This window comes from Scyliorhinus torazame, chromosome 4 (assembly GCF_047496885.1).
Source record: "Scyliorhinus torazame isolate Kashiwa2021f chromosome 4, sScyTor2.1, whole genome shotgun sequence".
In the NCBI taxonomy this organism is placed as follows: domain Eukaryota; kingdom Metazoa; phylum Chordata; class Chondrichthyes; order Carcharhiniformes; family Scyliorhinidae; genus Scyliorhinus; species Scyliorhinus torazame.
The window spans coordinates 304,978,468-304,993,467 of record NC_092710.1 but is presented as its reverse complement, the minus strand read 5'-3'; the positions used below and the strand labels follow the sequence as shown (position 1 = coordinate 304,993,467).

Genomic DNA, 15,000 nt, shown 5'->3' with positions numbered 1-15,000 from the left:
AGGCTAGAATTAGCAGGAGAAGGAGAGAAAGAGGAGGAGAAGTAGAAGTAGAAGTAGAAAAAGAGAGAGAAAAAATTGAAAACAACCGGAAAGAAGAAGTGGCGAGGGTGCTAGGGTGGCCAGCTTGAATAGGCGAGAAGACGGTGCTGCAGATGCCTACGGCCATACTAGTCTGAAAACGCCCGATCTCGTCTGATCTCGGAAGCTAAGCAGACTCAGGCCTGGTTAGTACTTGGATGGGAGACCGCCTGGGAATACCAGGTGCAGTAGGCTTTTGCGGCCAGCAGTGACTGCTCACGCCAAGCACTCTCCACACCAGAGGCAGGCCAACCTTTTGCTGCTCTCTGCGTCCTCGCCATTCCTCCCAACACTTGCCTGCGGGCTCAACTCAGGCAGGCGGCTTGGTCGGGCCATTCAGCTGCTGCAGCTTTGCCGGGCCTTTGCAACGCAGCACGGTTGTGTGCCTTGGCGTGCTGCACTTTGATGGGCACGCCAGCTGGCCCGTGTGGCCGCAAGCCAGTGTGTCGGCAGGACGTTCTCTCTCCTAGCCTGAAGGCGCCGCATGAATGCAAGTTGTGGCATTGGGGCTGGTGTGAAAAGCGAAGGAAGAGAGAGCTGGCTTGCATTGCCTGCCTGACCCTTGTGCTGGCTGTGCTGAGAGAAGTGCGCAGCGTTGCAATGTGGAAAGGCAGCAGCGTGCAGGCGGCAGGCTGGTGTGAGGTAGGCGGGGCTTGCAGTTTTCCTTGAGGAGGTGGAGAAGAAAAAAGAGAGCTCGGTGGGGATGGCATGAAGGGGAGCGAGTATCAGGCATATAGGCTAGAATTAGCAGGAGAAGGAGAGAAAGAGGAGGAGAAGTAGAAGTAGAAGTAGAAAAAGAGAGAGAAAAAATTGAAAACAACCGGAAAGAAGAAGTGGCGAGGGTGCTAGGGTGGCCAGCTTGAATAGGCGAGAAGACGGTGCTGCAGATGCCTACGGCCATACTAGTCTGAAAACGCCCGATCTCGTCTGATCTCGGAAGCTAAGCAGACTCAGGCCTGGTTAGTACTTGGATGGGAGACCGCCTGGGAATACCAGGTGCAGTAGGCTTTTGCGGCCAGCAGTGACTGCTCACGCCAAGCACTCTCCACACCAGAGGCAGGCCAACCTTTTGCTGCTCTCTGCGTCCTCGCCATTCCTCCCAACACTTGCCTGCGGGCTCAACTCAGGCAGGCGGCTTGGTCGGGCCATTCAGCTGCTGCAGCTTTGCCGGGCCTTTGCAACGCAGCACGGTTGTGTGCCTTGGCGTGCTGCACTTTGATGGGCACGCCAGCTGGCCCGTGTGGCCGCAAGCCAGTGTGTCGGCAGGACGTTCTCTCTCCTAGCCTGAAGGCGCCGCATGAATGCAAGTTGTGGCATTGGGGCTGGTGTGGAAAGCGAAGGAAGAGAGAGCTGGCTTGCATTGCCTGCCTGACCCTTGTGCTGGCTGTGCTGAGAGAAGTGCGCAGCGTTGCAATGTGGAAAGGCAGCAGCGTGCAGGCGGCAGGCTGGTGTGAGGTGGGCGGGGCTTGCAGTTTTCCTTGGGGAGGTGGAGAAGAAAAAAGAGAGCTAGGTGGGGACGGCATGAAGGGGAGCGAGTATCAGGCATATAGGCTAGAATTAGCAGGAGAAGGAGAGAAAGAGGAGGAGAAGTAGAAGTAGAAGTAGAAAAAGAGAGAGAAAAAATTGAAAACAACCGGAAAGAAGAAGTGGCGAGGGTGCTAGGGTGGCCAGCTTGAATAGGCGAGAAGACGGTGCTGCAGATGCCTACGGCCATACTAGTCTGAAAACGCCCGATCTCGTCTGATCTCGGAAGCTAAGCAGACTCAGGCCTGGTTAGTACTTGGATGGGAGACCGCCTGGGAATACCAGGTGCAGTAGGCTTTTGCGGCCAGCAGTGACTGCTCACGCCAAGCACTCTCCACACCAGAGGCAGGCCAACCTTTTGCTGCTCTCTGCGTCCTCGCCATTCCTCCCAACACTTGCCTGCGGGCTCAACTCAGGCAGGCGGCTTGGTCGGGCCATTCAGCTGCTGCAGCTTTGCCGGGCCTTTGCAACGCAGCACGGTTGTGTGCCTTGGCGTGCTGCACTTTGATGGGCACGCCAGCTGGCCCGTGTGGCCGCAAGCCAGTGTGTCGGCAGGACGTTCTCTCTCCTAGCCTGAAGGCGCCGCATGAATGCAAGTTGTGGCATTGGGGCTGGTGTGGAAAGCGAAGGAAGAGAGAGCTGGCTTGCATTGCCTGCCTGACCCTTGTGCTGGCTGTGCTGAGAGAAGTGCGCAGCGTTGCAATGTGGAAAGGCAGCAGCGTGCAGGCGGCAGGCTGGTGTGAGGTAGGCGGGGCTTGCAGTTTTCCTTGAGGAGGTGGAGAAGAAAAAAGAGAGCTCGGTGGGGGTGGCATGAAGGGGAGCGTGTATCAGGCATATAGGCTAGAATTAGCAGGAGAAGGAGAGAAAGAGGAGGAGAAGTAGAAGTAGAAGTAGAAAAAGAGAGAGAAAAAATTGAAAACAACCGGAAAGAAGAAGTGGCGAGGGTGCTAGGGTGGCCAGCTTGAATAGGCGAGAAGACGGTGCTGCAGATGCCTACGGCCATACTAGTCTGAAAACGCCCGATCTCGTCTGATCTCGGAAGCTAAGCAGACTCAGGCCTGGTTAGTACTTGGATGGGAGACCGCCTGGGAATACCAGGTGCAGTAGGCTTTTGCGGCCAGCAGTGACTGCTCACGCCAAGCACTCTCCACACCAGAGGCAGGCCAACCTTTTGCTGCTCTCTGCGTCCTCGCCATTCCTCCCAACACTTGCCTGCGGGCTCAACTCAGGCAGGCGGCTTGGTCGGGCCATTCAGCTGCTGCAGCTTTGCCGGGCCTTTGCAACGCAGCACGGTTGTGTGCCTTGGCGTGCTGCACTTTGATGGGCACGCCAGCTGGCCCGTGTGGCCGCAAGCCAGTGTGTCGGCAGGACGTTCTCTCTCCTAGCCTGAAGGCGCCGCATGAATGCAAGTTGTGGCATTGGGGCTGGTGTGGAAAGCGAAGGAAGAGAGAGCTGGCTTGCATTGCCTGCCTGACCCTTGTGCTGGCTGTGCTGAGAGAAGTGCGCAGCGTTGCAATGTGGAAAGGCAGCAGCGTGCAGGCGGCAGGCTGGTGTGAGGTGGGCGGGGCTTGCAGTTTTCCTTGGGGAGGTGGAGAAGAAAAAAGAGAGCTAGGTGGGGACGGCATGCAGGGGAGCGAGTATCAGGCATATAGGCTAGAATTAGCAGGAGAAGGAGAGAAAGAGGAGGAGAAGTAGAAGTAGAAGTAGAAAAAGAGAGAGAAAAAATTGAAAACAACCGGAAAGAAGAAGTGGCGAGGGTGCTAGGGTGGCCAGCTTGAATAGGCGAGAAGACGGTGCTGCAGATGCCTACGGCCATACTAGTCTGAAAACGCCTGATCTCGTCTGATCTCGGAAGCTAAGCAGACTCAGGCCTGGTTAGTACTTGGATGGGAGACCGCCTGGGAATACCAGGTGCAGTAGGCTTTTGCGGCCAGCAGAGACTGCTCACGCCAAGCACTCTCCACACCAGAGGCAGGCCAACCTTTTGCTGCTCTCTGCGTCCTCGCCATTCCTCCCAACACTTGCCTGCGGGCTCAACTCAGGCAGGCGGCTTGGTCGGGCCATTCAGCTGCTGCAGCTTTGCCGGGCCTTTGCAACGCAGCACGGTTGGGTGCCTTGGCGTGCTGCACTTTGATGGGCCCGCCAGCTGGCCCGTGTGGCCGCAAGCCAGTGTGTCGGCAGGACGTTCTCTCTCCTAGCCTGAAGGCGCCGCATGAATGCAAGTTGTGGCATTGGGGCTGGTGTGGAAAGCGAAGGAAGAGAGAGCTGGCTTGCATTGCCTGCCTGACCCTTGTGCTGGCTGTGCTGAGAGAAGTGCGCAGCGTTGCAATGTGGAAAGGCAGCAGCGTGCAGGCGGCAGGCTGGTGTGAGGTGGGCGGGGCTTGCAGTTTTCCTTGGGGAGGTGGAGAAGAAAAAAGAGAGCTAGGTGGGGACGGCATGAAGGGGAGCGAGTATCAGGCATATAGGCTAGAATTAGCAGGAGAAGGAGAGAAAAAGGAGGAGAAGTAGAAGTAGAAGTAGAAAAAGAGAGAGAAAAAATTGAAAACAACCGGAAAGAAGAAGTGGCGAGGGTGCTAGGGTGGCCAGCTTGAATAGGCGAGAAGACGGTGCGGCAGATGCCTACGGCCATACTAGTCTGAAAACGCCCGATCTCGTCTGATCTCGGAAGCTAAGCAGACTCAGGCCTGGTTAGTACTTGGATGGGAGACCGCCTGGGAATACCAGGTGCAGTAGGCTTTTGCGGCCAGCAGTGACTGCTCACGCCAAGCACTCTCCACACCAGAGGCAGGCCAACCTTTTGCTGCTCTCTGCGTCCTCGCCATTCCTCCCAACACTTGCCTGCGGGCTCAACTCAGGCAGGCGGCTTGGTCGGGCCATTAAGCTGCTGCAGCTTTGCCGGGCCTTTGCAACGCAGCACGGTTGTGTGCCTTGGCGTGCTGCACTTTGATGGGCACGCCAGCTGGCCCGTGTAGCCGCAAGCCAGTGTGTCGGCAGGACGTTCTCTCTCCTAGCCTGAAGGCGCCGCATGAATGCAAGTTGTGGCATTGGGGCTGGTGTGGAAAGCGAAGGAAGAGAGAGCTGGCTTGCATTGCCTGCCTGACCCTTGTGCTGGCTGTGCTGAGAGAAGTGCGCAGCGTTGCAATGTGGAAAGGCAGCAGCGTGCAGGCGGCAGGCTGGTGTGAGGTAGGCGGGGCTTGCAGTTTTCCTTGAGGAGGTGGAGAAGAAAAAAGAGAGCTCGGTGGGGATGGCATGAAGGGGAGCGAGTATCAGGCATATAGGCTAGAATTAGCAGGAGAAGGAGAGAAAGAGGAGGAGAAGTAGAAGTAGAAGTAGAAAAAGAGAGAGAAAAAATTGAAAACAACCGGAAAGAAGAAGTGGCGAGGGTGCTAGGGTGGCCAGCTTGAATAGGCGAGAAGACGGTGCTGCAGATGCCTACGGCCATACTAGTCTGAAAACGCCCGATCTCGTCTGATCTCGGAATCTAAGCAGACTCAGGCCTGGTTAGTACTTGGAATGGAGACCGCCTGGGAATACCAGGTGCAGTAGGCTTTTGCGGCCAGCAGAGACTGCTCACGCCAAGCACTCTCCACACCAGAGGCAGGCCAACCTTTTGCTGCTCTCTGCGTCCTCGCCATTCCTCCCAACACTTGCCTGCGGGCTCAACTCAGGCAGGCGGCTTGGTCGGGCCATTCAGCTGCTGCAGCTTTGCCGGGCCTTTGCAACGCAGCACGGTTGTGTGCCTTGGCGTGCTGCACTTTGATGGGCACGCCAGCTGGCCCGTGTGGCCGCAAGCCAGTGTGTCGGCAGGACGTTCTCTTTCCTAGCCTGAAGGCGCCGCATGAATGCAAGTTGTGGCATTGGGGCTGGTGTGGAAAGCGAAGGAAGAGAGAGCTGGCTTGCATTGCCTGCCTGACCCTTGTGCTGGCTGTGCTGAGAGAAGTGCGCAGCGTTGCAATGTGGAAAGGCAGCAGCGTGCAGGCGGCAGGCTGGTGTGAGGTAGGCGGGGCTTGCAGTTTTCCTTGAGGAGGTGGAGAAGAAAAAAGAGAGCTCGGTGGGGATGGCATGAAGGGGAGCGAGTATCAGGCATATAGGCTAGAATTAGCAGGAGAAGGAGAGAAAGAGGAGGAGAAGTAGAAGTAGAAGTAGAAAAAGAGAGAGAAAAAATTGAAAACAACCGGAAAGAAGAAGTGGCGAGGGTGCTAGGGTGGCCAGCTTGAATAGGCGAGAAGACGGTGCTGCAGATGCCTACGGCCATACTAGTCTGAAAACGCCTGATCTCGGAAGCTAAGCAGACTCAGGCCTGGTTAGTACTTGGATGGGAGACCGCCTGGGAATACCAGGTGCAGTAGGCTTTTGCGGCCAGCAGTGACTGCTCACGCCAAGCACTCTCCACACCAGAGGCAGGCCAACCTTTTGCTGCTCTCTGCGTCCTCGCCATTCCTCCCAACACTTGCCTGCGGGCTCAACTCAGGCAGGCGGCTTGGTCGGGCCATTCAGCTGCTGCAGCTTTGCCGGGCCTTTGCAACGCAGCACGGTTGGGTGCCTTGGCGTGCTGCACTTTGATGGGCCCGCCAGCTGGCCCGTGTGGCCGCAAGCCAGTGTGTCGGCAGGACGTTCTCCTAGCCTGAAGGCGCCGCATGAATGCAAGTTGTGGCATTGGGGCTGGTGTGGAAAGCGAAGGAAGAGAGAGCTGGCTTGCATTGCCTGCCTGACCCTTGTGCTGGCTGTGCTGAGAGAAGTGCGCAGCGTTGCAATGTGGAAAGGCAGCAGCGTGCAGGCGGCAGGCTGGTGTGAGGTGGGCGGGGCTTGCAGTTTTCCTTGGGGAGGTGGAGAAGAAAAAAGAGAGCTAGGTGGGGACGGCATGAAGGGGAGCGAGTATCAGGCATATAGGCTAGAATTAGCAGGAGAAGGAGAGAAAGAGGAGGAGAAGTAGAAGTAGAAGTAGAAAAAGAGAGAGAAAAAATTGAAAACAACCGGAAAGAAGAAGTGGCGAGGGTGCTAGGGTGGCCAGCTTGAATAGGCGAGAAGACGGTGCTGCAGATGCCTACGGCCATACTAGTCTGAAAACACCCGATCTCGTCTGATCTCGGAAGCTAAGCAGACTCAGGCCTGGTTAGTACTTGGATGGGAGACCGCCTGGGAATACCAGGTGCAGTAGGCTTTTGCGGCCAGCAGTGACTGCTCACGCCAAGCACTCTCCACACCAGAGGCAGGCCAACCTTTTGCTGCTCTCTGCGTCCTCGCCATTCCTCCCAACACTTGCCTGCGGGCTCAACTCAGGCAGGCGGCTTGGTCGGGCCATTCAGCTGCTGCAGCTTTGCCGGGCCTTTGCAACGCAGCACGGTTGTGTGCCTTGGCGTGCTGCACTTTGATGGGCACGCCAGCTGGCCCGTGTGGCCGCAAGCCAGTGTGTCGGCAGGACGTTCTCTCTCCTAGCCTGAAGGCGCCGCATGAATGCAAGTTGTGGCATTGGGGCTGGTGTGGAAAGCGAAGGAAGAGAGAGCTGGCTTGCATTGCCTGCCTGACCCTTGTGCTGGCTGTGCTGAGAGAAGTGCGCAGCGTTGCAATGTGGAAAGGCAGCAGCGTGCAGGCGGCAGGCTGGTGTGAGGTGGGCGGGGCTTGCAGTTTTCCTTGGGGAGGTGGAGAAGAAAAAAGAGAGCTAGGTGGGGACGGCATGAAGGGGAGCGAGTATCAGGCATATAGGCTAGAATTAGCAGGAGAAGGAGAGAAAGAGGAGGAGAAGTAGAAGTAGAAGTAGAAAAAGAGAGAGAAAAAATTGAAAACAACCGGAAAGAAGAAGTGGCGAGGGTGCTAGGGTGGCCAGCTTGAATAGGCGAGAAGACGGTGCTGCAGATGCTTACGGCCATACTAGTCTGAAAACGCCCGATCTCGTCTGATCTCGGAAGCTAAGCAGACTCAGGCCTGGTTAGTACTTGGATGGGAGACCGCCTGGGAATACCAGGTGCAGTAGGCTTTTGCGGCCAGCAGTGACTGCTCACGCCAAGCACTCTCCACACCAGAGGCAGGCCAACCTTTTGCTGCTCTCTGCGTCCTCGCCATTCCTCCCAACACTTGCCTGCGGGCTCAACTCAGGCAGGCGGCTTGGTCGGGCCATTCAGCTGCTGCAGCTTTGCCGGGCCTTTGCAACGCAGCACGGTTGTGTGCCTTGGCGTGCTGCACTTTGATGGGCACGCCAGCTGGCCCGTGTGGCCGCAAGCCAGTGTGTCGGCAGGACGTTCTCTCTCCTAGCCTGAAGGCGCCGCATGAATGCAAGTTGTGGCATTGGGGCTGGTGTGGAAAGCGAAGGAAGAGAGAGCTGGCTTGCATTGCCTGCCTGACCCTTGAGCTGGCTGTGCTGAGAGAAGTGCGCAGCGTTGCAATGTGGAAAGGCAGCAGCGTGCAGGCGGCAGGCTGGTGTGAGGTAGGCGGGGCTTGCAGTTTTCCTTGAGGAGGTGGAGAAGAAAAAAGAGAGCTCGGTGGGGATGGCATGAAGGGGAGCGAGTATCAGGCATATAGGCTAGAATTAGCAGGAGAAGGAGAGAAAGAGGAGGAGAAGTAGAAGTAGAAGTAGAAAAAGAGAGAGAAAAAATTGAAAACAACCGGAAAGAAGAAGTGGCGAGGGTGCTAGGGTGGCCAGCTTGAATAGGCGAGAAGACGGTGCTGCAGATGCCTACGGCCATACTAGTCTGAAAACGCCCGATCTCGTCTGATCTCGGAAGCTAAGCAGACTCAGGCCTGGTTAGTACTTGGAATGGAGACCGCCTGGGAATACCAGGTGCAGTAGGCTTTTGCGGCCAGCAGAGACTGCTCACGCCAAGCACTCTCCACACCAGAGGCAGGCCAACCTTTTGCTGCTCTCTGCGTCCTCGCCATTCCTCCCAACACTTGCCTGCGGGCTCAACTCAGGCAGGCGGCTTGGTCGGGCCATTCAGCTGCTGCAGCTTTGCCGGGCCTTTGCAACGCAGCACGGTTGTGTGCCTTGGCGTGCTGCACTTTGATGGGCACGCCAGCTGGCCCGTGTGGCCGCAAGCCAGTGTGTCGGCAGGACGTTCTCTCTCCTAGCCTGAAGGCGCCGCATGAATGCAAGTTGTGGCATTGGGGCTGGTGTGGAAAGCGAAGGAAGAGAGAGCTGGCTTGCATTGCCTGCCTGACCCTTGTGCTGGCTGTGCTGAGAGAAGTGCGCAGCGTTGCAATGTGGAAAGGCAGCAGCGTGCAGGCGGCAGGCTGGTGTGAGGTAGGCGGGGCTTGCAGTTTTCCTTGGGGAGGTGGAGAAGAAAAAAGAGAGCTAGGTGGGGACGGCATGAAGGGGAGCGAGTATCAGGCATATAGGCTAGAATTAGCAGGAGAAGGAGAGAAAGAGGAGGAGAAGTAGAAGTAGAAGTAGAAAAAGAGAGAGAAAAAATTGAAAACAACCGGAAAGAAGAAGTGGCGAGGGTGCTAGGGTGGCCAGCTTGAATAGGCGAGAAGACGGTGCTGCAGATGCCTACGGCCATACTAGTCTGAAAACGCCCGATCTCGTCTGATCTCGGAATCTAAGCAGACTCAGGCCTGGTTAGTACTTGGAATGGAGACCGCCTGGGAATACCAGGTGCAGTAGGCTTTTGCGGCCAGCAGAGACTGCTCACGCCAAGCACTCTCCACACCAGAGGCAGGCCAACCTTTTGCTGCTCTCTGCGTCCTCGCCATTCCTCCCAACACTTGCCTGCGGGCTCAACTCAGGCAGGCGGCTTGGTCGGGCCATTCAGCTGCTGCAGCTTTGCCGGGCCTTTGCAACGCAGCACGGTTGTGTGCCTTGGCGTGCTGCACTTTGATGGGCACGCCAGCTGGCCCGTGTGGCCGCAAGCCAGTGTGTCGGCAGGACGTTCTCTTTCCTCGCCTGAAGGCGCCGCATGAATGCAAGTTGTGGCATTGGGGCTGGTGTGGAAAGCGAAGGAAGAGAGAGCTGGCTTGCATTGCCTGCCTGACCCTTGTGCTGGCTGTGCTGAGAGAAGTGCGCAGCGTTGCAATGTGGAAAGGCAGCAGCGTGCAGGCGGCAGGCTGGTGTGAGGTAGGCGGGGCTTGCAGTTTTCCTTGAGGAGGTGGAGAAGAAAAAAGAGAGCTCGGTGGGGATGGCATGAAGGGGAGCGAGTATCAGGCATATAGGCTAGAATTAGCAGGAGAAGGAGAGAAAGAGGAGGAGAAGTAGAAGTAGAAGTAGAAAAAGAGAGAGAAAAAATTGAAAACAACCGGAAAGAAGAAGTGGCGAGGGTGCTAGGGTGGCCAGCTTGAATAGGCGAGAAGACGGTGCTGCAGATGCCTACGGCCATACTAGTCTGAAAACGCCCGATCTCGTCTGATCTCGGAAGCTAAGCAGACTCAGGCCTGGTTAGTACTTGGATGGGAGACCTCCTGGGAATACCAGGTGCAGTAGGCTTTTGCGGCCAGCAGTGACTGCTCACGCCAAGCACTCTCCACACCAGAGGCAGGCCAACCTTTTGCTGCTCTCTGCGTCCTCGCCATTCCTCCCAACACTTGCCTGCGGGCTCAACTCAGGCAGGCGGCTTGGTCGGGCCATTCAGCTGCTGCAGCTTTGCCGGGCCTTTGCAACGCAGCACGGTTGGGTGCCTTGGCGTGCTGCACTTTGATGGGCCCGCCAGCTGGCCCGTGTGGCCGCAAGCCAGTGTGTCGGCAGGACGTTCTCCTAGCCTGAAGGCGCCGCATGAATGCAAGTTGTGGCATTGGGGCTGGTGTGGAAAGCGAAGGAAGAGAGAGCTGGCTTGCATTGCCTGCCTGACCCTTGTGCTGGCTGTGCTGAGAGAAGTGCGCAGCGTTGCAATGTGGAAAGGCAGCAGCGTGCAGGCGGCAGGCTGGTGTGAGGTGGGCGGGGCTTGCAGTTTTCCTTGGGGAGGTGGAGAAGAAAAAAGAGAGCTAGGTGGGGACGGCATGAAGGGGAGCGAGTATCAGGCATATAGGCTAGAATTAGCAGGAGAAGGAGAGAAAGAGGAGGAGAAGTAGAAGTAGAAGTAGAAAAAGAGAGAGAAAAAATTGAAAACAACCGGAAAGAAGAAGTGGCGAGGGTGCTAGGGTGGCCAGCTTGAATAGGCGAGAAGACGGTGCTGCAGATGCCTACGGCCATACTAGTCTGAAAACGCCCGATCTCGTCTGATCTCGGAAGCTAAGCAGACTCAGGCCTGGTTAGTACTTGGATGGGAGACCGCCTGGGAATACCAGGTGCAGTAGGCTTTTGCGGCCAGCAGTGACTGCTCACGCCAAGCACTCTCCACACCAGAGGCAGGCCAACCTTTTGCTGCTCTCTGCGTCCTCGCCATTCCTCCCAACACTTGCCTGCGGGCTCAACTCAGGCAGGCGGCTTGGTCGGGCCATTCAGCTGCTGCAGCTTTGCCGGGCCTTTGCAACGCAGCACGGTTGTGTGCCTTGGCGTGCTGCACTTTGATGGGCACGCCAGCTGGCCCGTGTGGCCGCAAGCCAGTGTGTCGGCAGGACGTTCTCTCTCCTAGCCTGAAGGCGCCGCATGAATGCAAGTTGTGGCATTGGGGCTGGTGTGGAAAGCGAAGGAAGAGAGAGCTGGCTTGCATTGCCTGCCTGACCCTTGTGCTGGCTGTGCTGAGAGAAGTGCGCAGCGTTGCAATGTGGAAAGGCAGCAGCGTGCAGGCGGCAGGCTGGTGTGAGGTAGGCGGGGCTTGCAGTTTTCCTTGAGGAGGTGGAGAAGAAAAAAGAGAGCTCGGTGGGGATGGCATGAAGGGGAGCGAGTATCAGGCATATAGGCTAGAATTAGCAGGAGAAGGAGAGAAAGAGGAGGAGAAGTAGAAGTAGGAGTAGAAAAAGAGAGAGAAAAAATTGAAAACAACCGGAAAGAAGAAGTGGCGAGGGTGCTAGGGTGGCCAGCTTGAATAGGCGAGAAGACGGTGCTGCAGATGCCTACGGCCATACTAGTCTGAAAACGCCCGATCTCGTCTGATCTCGGAAGCTAAGCAGACTCAGGCCTGGTTAGTACTTGGATGGGAGACCGCCTGGGAATACCAGGTGCAGTAGGCTTTTGCGGCCAGCAGAGACTGCTCACGCCAAGCACTCTCCACACCAGAGGCAGGCCAACCTTTTGCTGCTCTCTGCATCCTCGCCATTCCTCCCAACACTTGCCTGCGGGCTCAACTCAGGCAGGCGGCTTGGTCGGGCCATTCAGCTGCTGCAGCTTTGCCGGGCCTTTGCAACGCAGCACGGTTGTGTGCCTTGGCGTGCTGCACTTTGATGGGCCCGCCAGCTGGCCCGTGTGGCCGCAAGCCAGTGTGTCGGCAGGACGTTCTCCTAGCCTGAAGGCGCCGCATGAATGCAAGTTGTGGCATTGGGGCTGGTGTGGAAAGCGAAGGAAGAGAGAGCTGGCTTGCATTGCCTGCCTGACCCTTGTGCTGGCTGTGCTGAGAGAAGTGCGCAGCGTTGCAATGTGGAAAGGCAGCAGCGTGCAGGCGGCAGGCTGGTGTGAGGTGGGCGGGGCTTGCAGTTTTCCTTGGGGAGGTGGAGAAGAAAAAAGAGAGCTAGGTGGGGACGGCATGAAGGGGAGCGAGTATCAGGCATATAGGCTAGAATTAGCAGGAGAAGGAGAGAAAAAGGAGGAGAAGTAGAAGTAGAAGTAGAAAAAGAGAGAGAAAAAATTGAAAACAACCGGAAAGAAGAAGTGGCGAGGGTGCTAGGGTGGCCAGCTTGAATAGGCGAGAAGACGGTGCGGCAGATGCCTACGGCCATACTAGTCTGAAAACGCCCGATCTCGTCTGATCTCGGAAGCTGAGCAGACTCAGGCCTGGTTAGTACTTGGATGGGAGACCGCCTGGGAATACCAGGTGCAGTAGGCTTTTGCGGCCAGCAGTGACTGCTCACGCCAAGCACTCTCCACACCAGAGGCAGGCCAACCTTTTGCTGCTCTCTGCGTCCTCGCCATTCCTCCCAACACTTGCCTGCGGGCTCAACTCAGGCAGGCGGCTTGGTCGGGCCATTAAGCTGCTGCAGCTTTGCCGGGCCTTTGCAACGCAGCACGGTTGTGTGCCTTGGCGTGCTGCACTTTGATGGGCACGCCAGCTGGCCCGTGTGGCCGCAAGCCAGTGTGTCGGCAGGACGTTCTCTCTCCTAGCCTGAAGGCGCCGCATGAATGCAAGTTGTGGCATTGGGGCTGGTGTGGAAAGCGAAGGAAGAGAGAGCTGGCTTGCATTGCCTGCCTGACCCTTGTGCTGGCTGTGCTGAGAGAAGTGCGCAGCGTTGCAATGTGGAAAGGCAGCAGCGTGCAGGCGGCAGGCTGGTGTGAGGTAGGCGGGGCTTGCAGTTTTCCTTGAGGAGGTGGAGAAGAAAAAAGAGAGCTCGGTGGGGATGGCATGAAGGGGAGCGAGTATCAGGCATATAGGCTAGAATTAGCAGGAGAAGGAGAGAAAGAGGAGGAGAAGTAGAAGTAGAAGTAGAAAAAGAGAGAGAAAAAATTGAAAACAACCGGAAAGAAGAAGTGGCGAGGGTGCTAGGGTGGCCAGCTTGAATAGGCGAGAAGACGGTGCTGCAGATGCCTACGGCCATACTAGTCTGAAAACGCCCGATCTCGTCTGATCTCGGAAGCTAAGCAGACTCAGGCCTGGTTAGTACTTGGATGGGAGACCGCCTGGGAATACCAGGTGCAGTAGGCTTTTGCGGCCAGCAGAGACTGCTCACGCCAAGCACTCTCCACACCAGAGGCAGGCCAACCTTTTGCTGCTCTCTGCGTCCTCGCCATTCCTCCCAACACTTGCCTGCGGGCTCAACTCAGGCAGGCGGCTTGGTCGGGCCATTCAGCTGCTGCAGCTTTGCCGGGCCTTTGCAACGCAGCACGGTTGTGTGCCTTGGCGTGCTGCACTTTGATGGGCACGCCAGCTGGCCCGTGTGGCCGCAAGCCAGTGTGTCGGCAGGACGTTCTCTCTCCTAGCCTGAAGGCGCCGCATGAATGCAAGTTGTGGCATTGGGGCTGGTGTGGAAAGCGAAGGAAGAGAGAGCTGGCTTGCATTGCCTGCCTGACCCTTGTGCTGGCTGTGCTGAGAGAAGTGCGCAGCGTTGCAATGTGGAAAGGCAGCAGCGTGCAGGCGGCAGGCTGGTGTGAGGTGGGCGGGGCTTGCAGTTTTCCTTGGGGAGGTGGAGAAGAAAAAAGAGAGCTAGGTGGGGACGGCATGAAGGGGAGCGCGTATCAGGCATATAGGCTAGAATTAGCAGGTGAAGGAGAGAAAGAGGAGGAGAAGTAGAAGTAGAAGTAGAAAAAGAGAGATAAAAAATTGAAAACAACCGGAAAGAAGAAGTTGCGAGGGTGCTAGCGTGGCCAGCTTGAATAGGCGAGAAGACGGTGCTGCAGATGCCTACGGCCATACTAGTCTGAAAACGCCCGATCTCGTCTGATCTCGGAAGCTAAGCAGACTCAGGCTTGGTTAATACTTGGATGGGAGACCGCCTGGGAATACCAGGTGCAGTAGGCTTTTGCGGCCAGCAGTGACTGCTCACGCCAAGCACTCTCCACACCAGAGGCAGGCCAACCTTTTGCTGCTCTCTGCGTCCTCGCCATTCCTCCCAACACTTGCCTGCGGGCTCAACTCAGGCAGGCGGCTTGGTCGGGCCATTCAGCTGCTGCAGCTTTGCCGGGCCTTTGCAACGCAGCACGGTTGTGTGCCTTGGCGTGCTGCACTTTGATGGGCACGCCAGCTGGCCCGTGTGGCCGCAAGCCAGTGTGTCGGCAGGACGTTCTCTCTCCTAGCCTGAAGGCGCCGCATGAATGCAAGTTGTGGCATTGGGGCTGGTGTGGAAAGCGAAGGAAGAGAGAGCTGGCTTGCATTGCCTGCCTGACCCTTGTGCTGGCTGTGCTGAGAGAAGTGCGCAGCGTTGCAATGTGGAAAGGCAGCAGCGTGCAGGCGGCAGGCTGGTGTGAGGTGGGCGGGGCTTGCAGTTTTCCTTGGGGAGGTGGAGAAGAAAAAAGAGAGCTAGGTGGGGACGGCATGAAGGGGAGCGAGTATCAGGCATATAGGCTAGAATTAGCAGGAGAAGGAGAGAAAGAGGAGGAGAAGTAGAAGTAGAAGTAGAAAAAGAGAGAGAAAAAATTGAAAACAACCGGAAAGAAGAAGTTGCGAGGGTGCTAGCGTGGCCAGCTTGAATAGGTGAGAAGACGGTGCTGCAGATGCTTATGGCCATGCTAGTCTGAAAACGCCCTATCTTGTCTGATCTCGGAAGCTAAGCAGACTCAGGCCTGGTTAGTACTTGGATGGGAGACCGCCTGGGAATACCAGGTGCAGTAGGCTTTTGCGGCCAGCAGAGACTGCTCACGCCAAGCACTCTCCACACCAGAGGCAGGCCAACCTTTTGCTGCTCTCTGCGTCCTCGCCATTCCTCCCAACACTTGCCTGCGGGCTCAAC

At 56.9% G+C, this 15,000-nt stretch overlaps 17 non-coding genes and 2 pseudogenes across 17 annotated transcripts; all 19 read left to right on the top strand.

The window, feature by feature from the left end:
• Nucleotides 1-154: 154 nt before the first annotated feature.
• LOC140412568 (5S ribosomal RNA) lies at nt 155-273 on the top strand. The gene has a single exon (XR_011941758.1). It is a non-coding gene; the product is annotated as a 5S ribosomal RNA (ribosomal RNA).
• A 694-nt stretch (nt 274-967) lies between these two features.
• Nucleotides 968-1,086, top strand: LOC140412567 (5S ribosomal RNA). Its single transcript, XR_011941757.1, has one exon. It is a non-coding gene; the product is annotated as a 5S ribosomal RNA (ribosomal RNA).
• A 694-nt stretch (nt 1,087-1,780) lies between these two features.
• LOC140412566 (5S ribosomal RNA) lies at nt 1,781-1,899 on the top strand. The gene has a single exon (XR_011941756.1). It is a non-coding gene; the product is annotated as a 5S ribosomal RNA (ribosomal RNA).
• A 694-nt stretch (nt 1,900-2,593) lies between these two features.
• Nucleotides 2,594-2,712, top strand: LOC140412565 (5S ribosomal RNA). The gene has a single exon (XR_011941755.1). It is a non-coding gene; the product is annotated as a 5S ribosomal RNA (ribosomal RNA).
• Nucleotides 2,713-3,406: 694 nt separating this feature from the next.
• Nucleotides 3,407-3,525, top strand: LOC140413528 (5S ribosomal RNA). The gene has a single exon (XR_011942694.1). It is a non-coding gene; the product is annotated as a 5S ribosomal RNA (ribosomal RNA).
• Nucleotides 3,526-4,219: 694 nt separating this feature from the next.
• On the top strand, nt 4,220-4,338 carry LOC140412564 (5S ribosomal RNA). Its single transcript, XR_011941754.1, has one exon. It is a non-coding gene; the product is annotated as a 5S ribosomal RNA (ribosomal RNA).
• A 694-nt stretch (nt 4,339-5,032) lies between these two features.
• LOC140415488 (5S ribosomal RNA) lies at nt 5,033-5,151 on the top strand. Its single transcript, XR_011944589.1, has one exon. It is a non-coding gene; the product is annotated as a 5S ribosomal RNA (ribosomal RNA).
• A 694-nt stretch (nt 5,152-5,845) lies between these two features.
• LOC140415578 (5S ribosomal RNA) lies at nt 5,846-5,954 on the top strand (annotated as a pseudogene).
• Nucleotides 5,955-6,644: 690 nt separating this feature from the next.
• Nucleotides 6,645-6,763, top strand: LOC140413351 (5S ribosomal RNA). The gene has a single exon (XR_011942523.1). It is a non-coding gene; the product is annotated as a 5S ribosomal RNA (ribosomal RNA).
• A 694-nt stretch (nt 6,764-7,457) lies between these two features.
• LOC140413339 (5S ribosomal RNA) lies at nt 7,458-7,576 on the top strand. Its single transcript, XR_011942512.1, has one exon. It is a non-coding gene; the product is annotated as a 5S ribosomal RNA (ribosomal RNA).
• A 694-nt stretch (nt 7,577-8,270) lies between these two features.
• Nucleotides 8,271-8,389, top strand: LOC140415236 (5S ribosomal RNA). Its single transcript, XR_011944351.1, has one exon. It is a non-coding gene; the product is annotated as a 5S ribosomal RNA (ribosomal RNA).
• A 694-nt stretch (nt 8,390-9,083) lies between these two features.
• Nucleotides 9,084-9,202, top strand: LOC140415487 (5S ribosomal RNA). The gene has a single exon (XR_011944588.1). It is a non-coding gene; the product is annotated as a 5S ribosomal RNA (ribosomal RNA).
• A 694-nt stretch (nt 9,203-9,896) lies between these two features.
• LOC140412044 (5S ribosomal RNA) lies at nt 9,897-10,015 on the top strand. The gene has a single exon (XR_011941251.1). It is a non-coding gene; the product is annotated as a 5S ribosomal RNA (ribosomal RNA).
• Nucleotides 10,016-10,705: 690 nt separating this feature from the next.
• LOC140412563 (5S ribosomal RNA) lies at nt 10,706-10,824 on the top strand. The gene has a single exon (XR_011941753.1). It is a non-coding gene; the product is annotated as a 5S ribosomal RNA (ribosomal RNA).
• A 694-nt stretch (nt 10,825-11,518) lies between these two features.
• On the top strand, nt 11,519-11,637 carry LOC140412561 (5S ribosomal RNA). The gene has a single exon (XR_011941751.1). It is a non-coding gene; the product is annotated as a 5S ribosomal RNA (ribosomal RNA).
• A 690-nt stretch (nt 11,638-12,327) lies between these two features.
• On the top strand, nt 12,328-12,446 carry LOC140414433 (5S ribosomal RNA). The gene has a single exon (XR_011943567.1). It is a non-coding gene; the product is annotated as a 5S ribosomal RNA (ribosomal RNA).
• Nucleotides 12,447-13,140: 694 nt separating this feature from the next.
• On the top strand, nt 13,141-13,259 carry LOC140412560 (5S ribosomal RNA). Its single transcript, XR_011941750.1, has one exon. It is a non-coding gene; the product is annotated as a 5S ribosomal RNA (ribosomal RNA).
• A 694-nt stretch (nt 13,260-13,953) lies between these two features.
• On the top strand, nt 13,954-14,072 carry LOC140414838 (5S ribosomal RNA). Its single transcript, XR_011943967.1, has one exon. It is a non-coding gene; the product is annotated as a 5S ribosomal RNA (ribosomal RNA).
• Nucleotides 14,073-14,766: 694 nt separating this feature from the next.
• On the top strand, nt 14,767-14,885 carry LOC140415518 (5S ribosomal RNA; annotated as a pseudogene).
• Nucleotides 14,886-15,000: the final 115 nt, after the last annotated feature.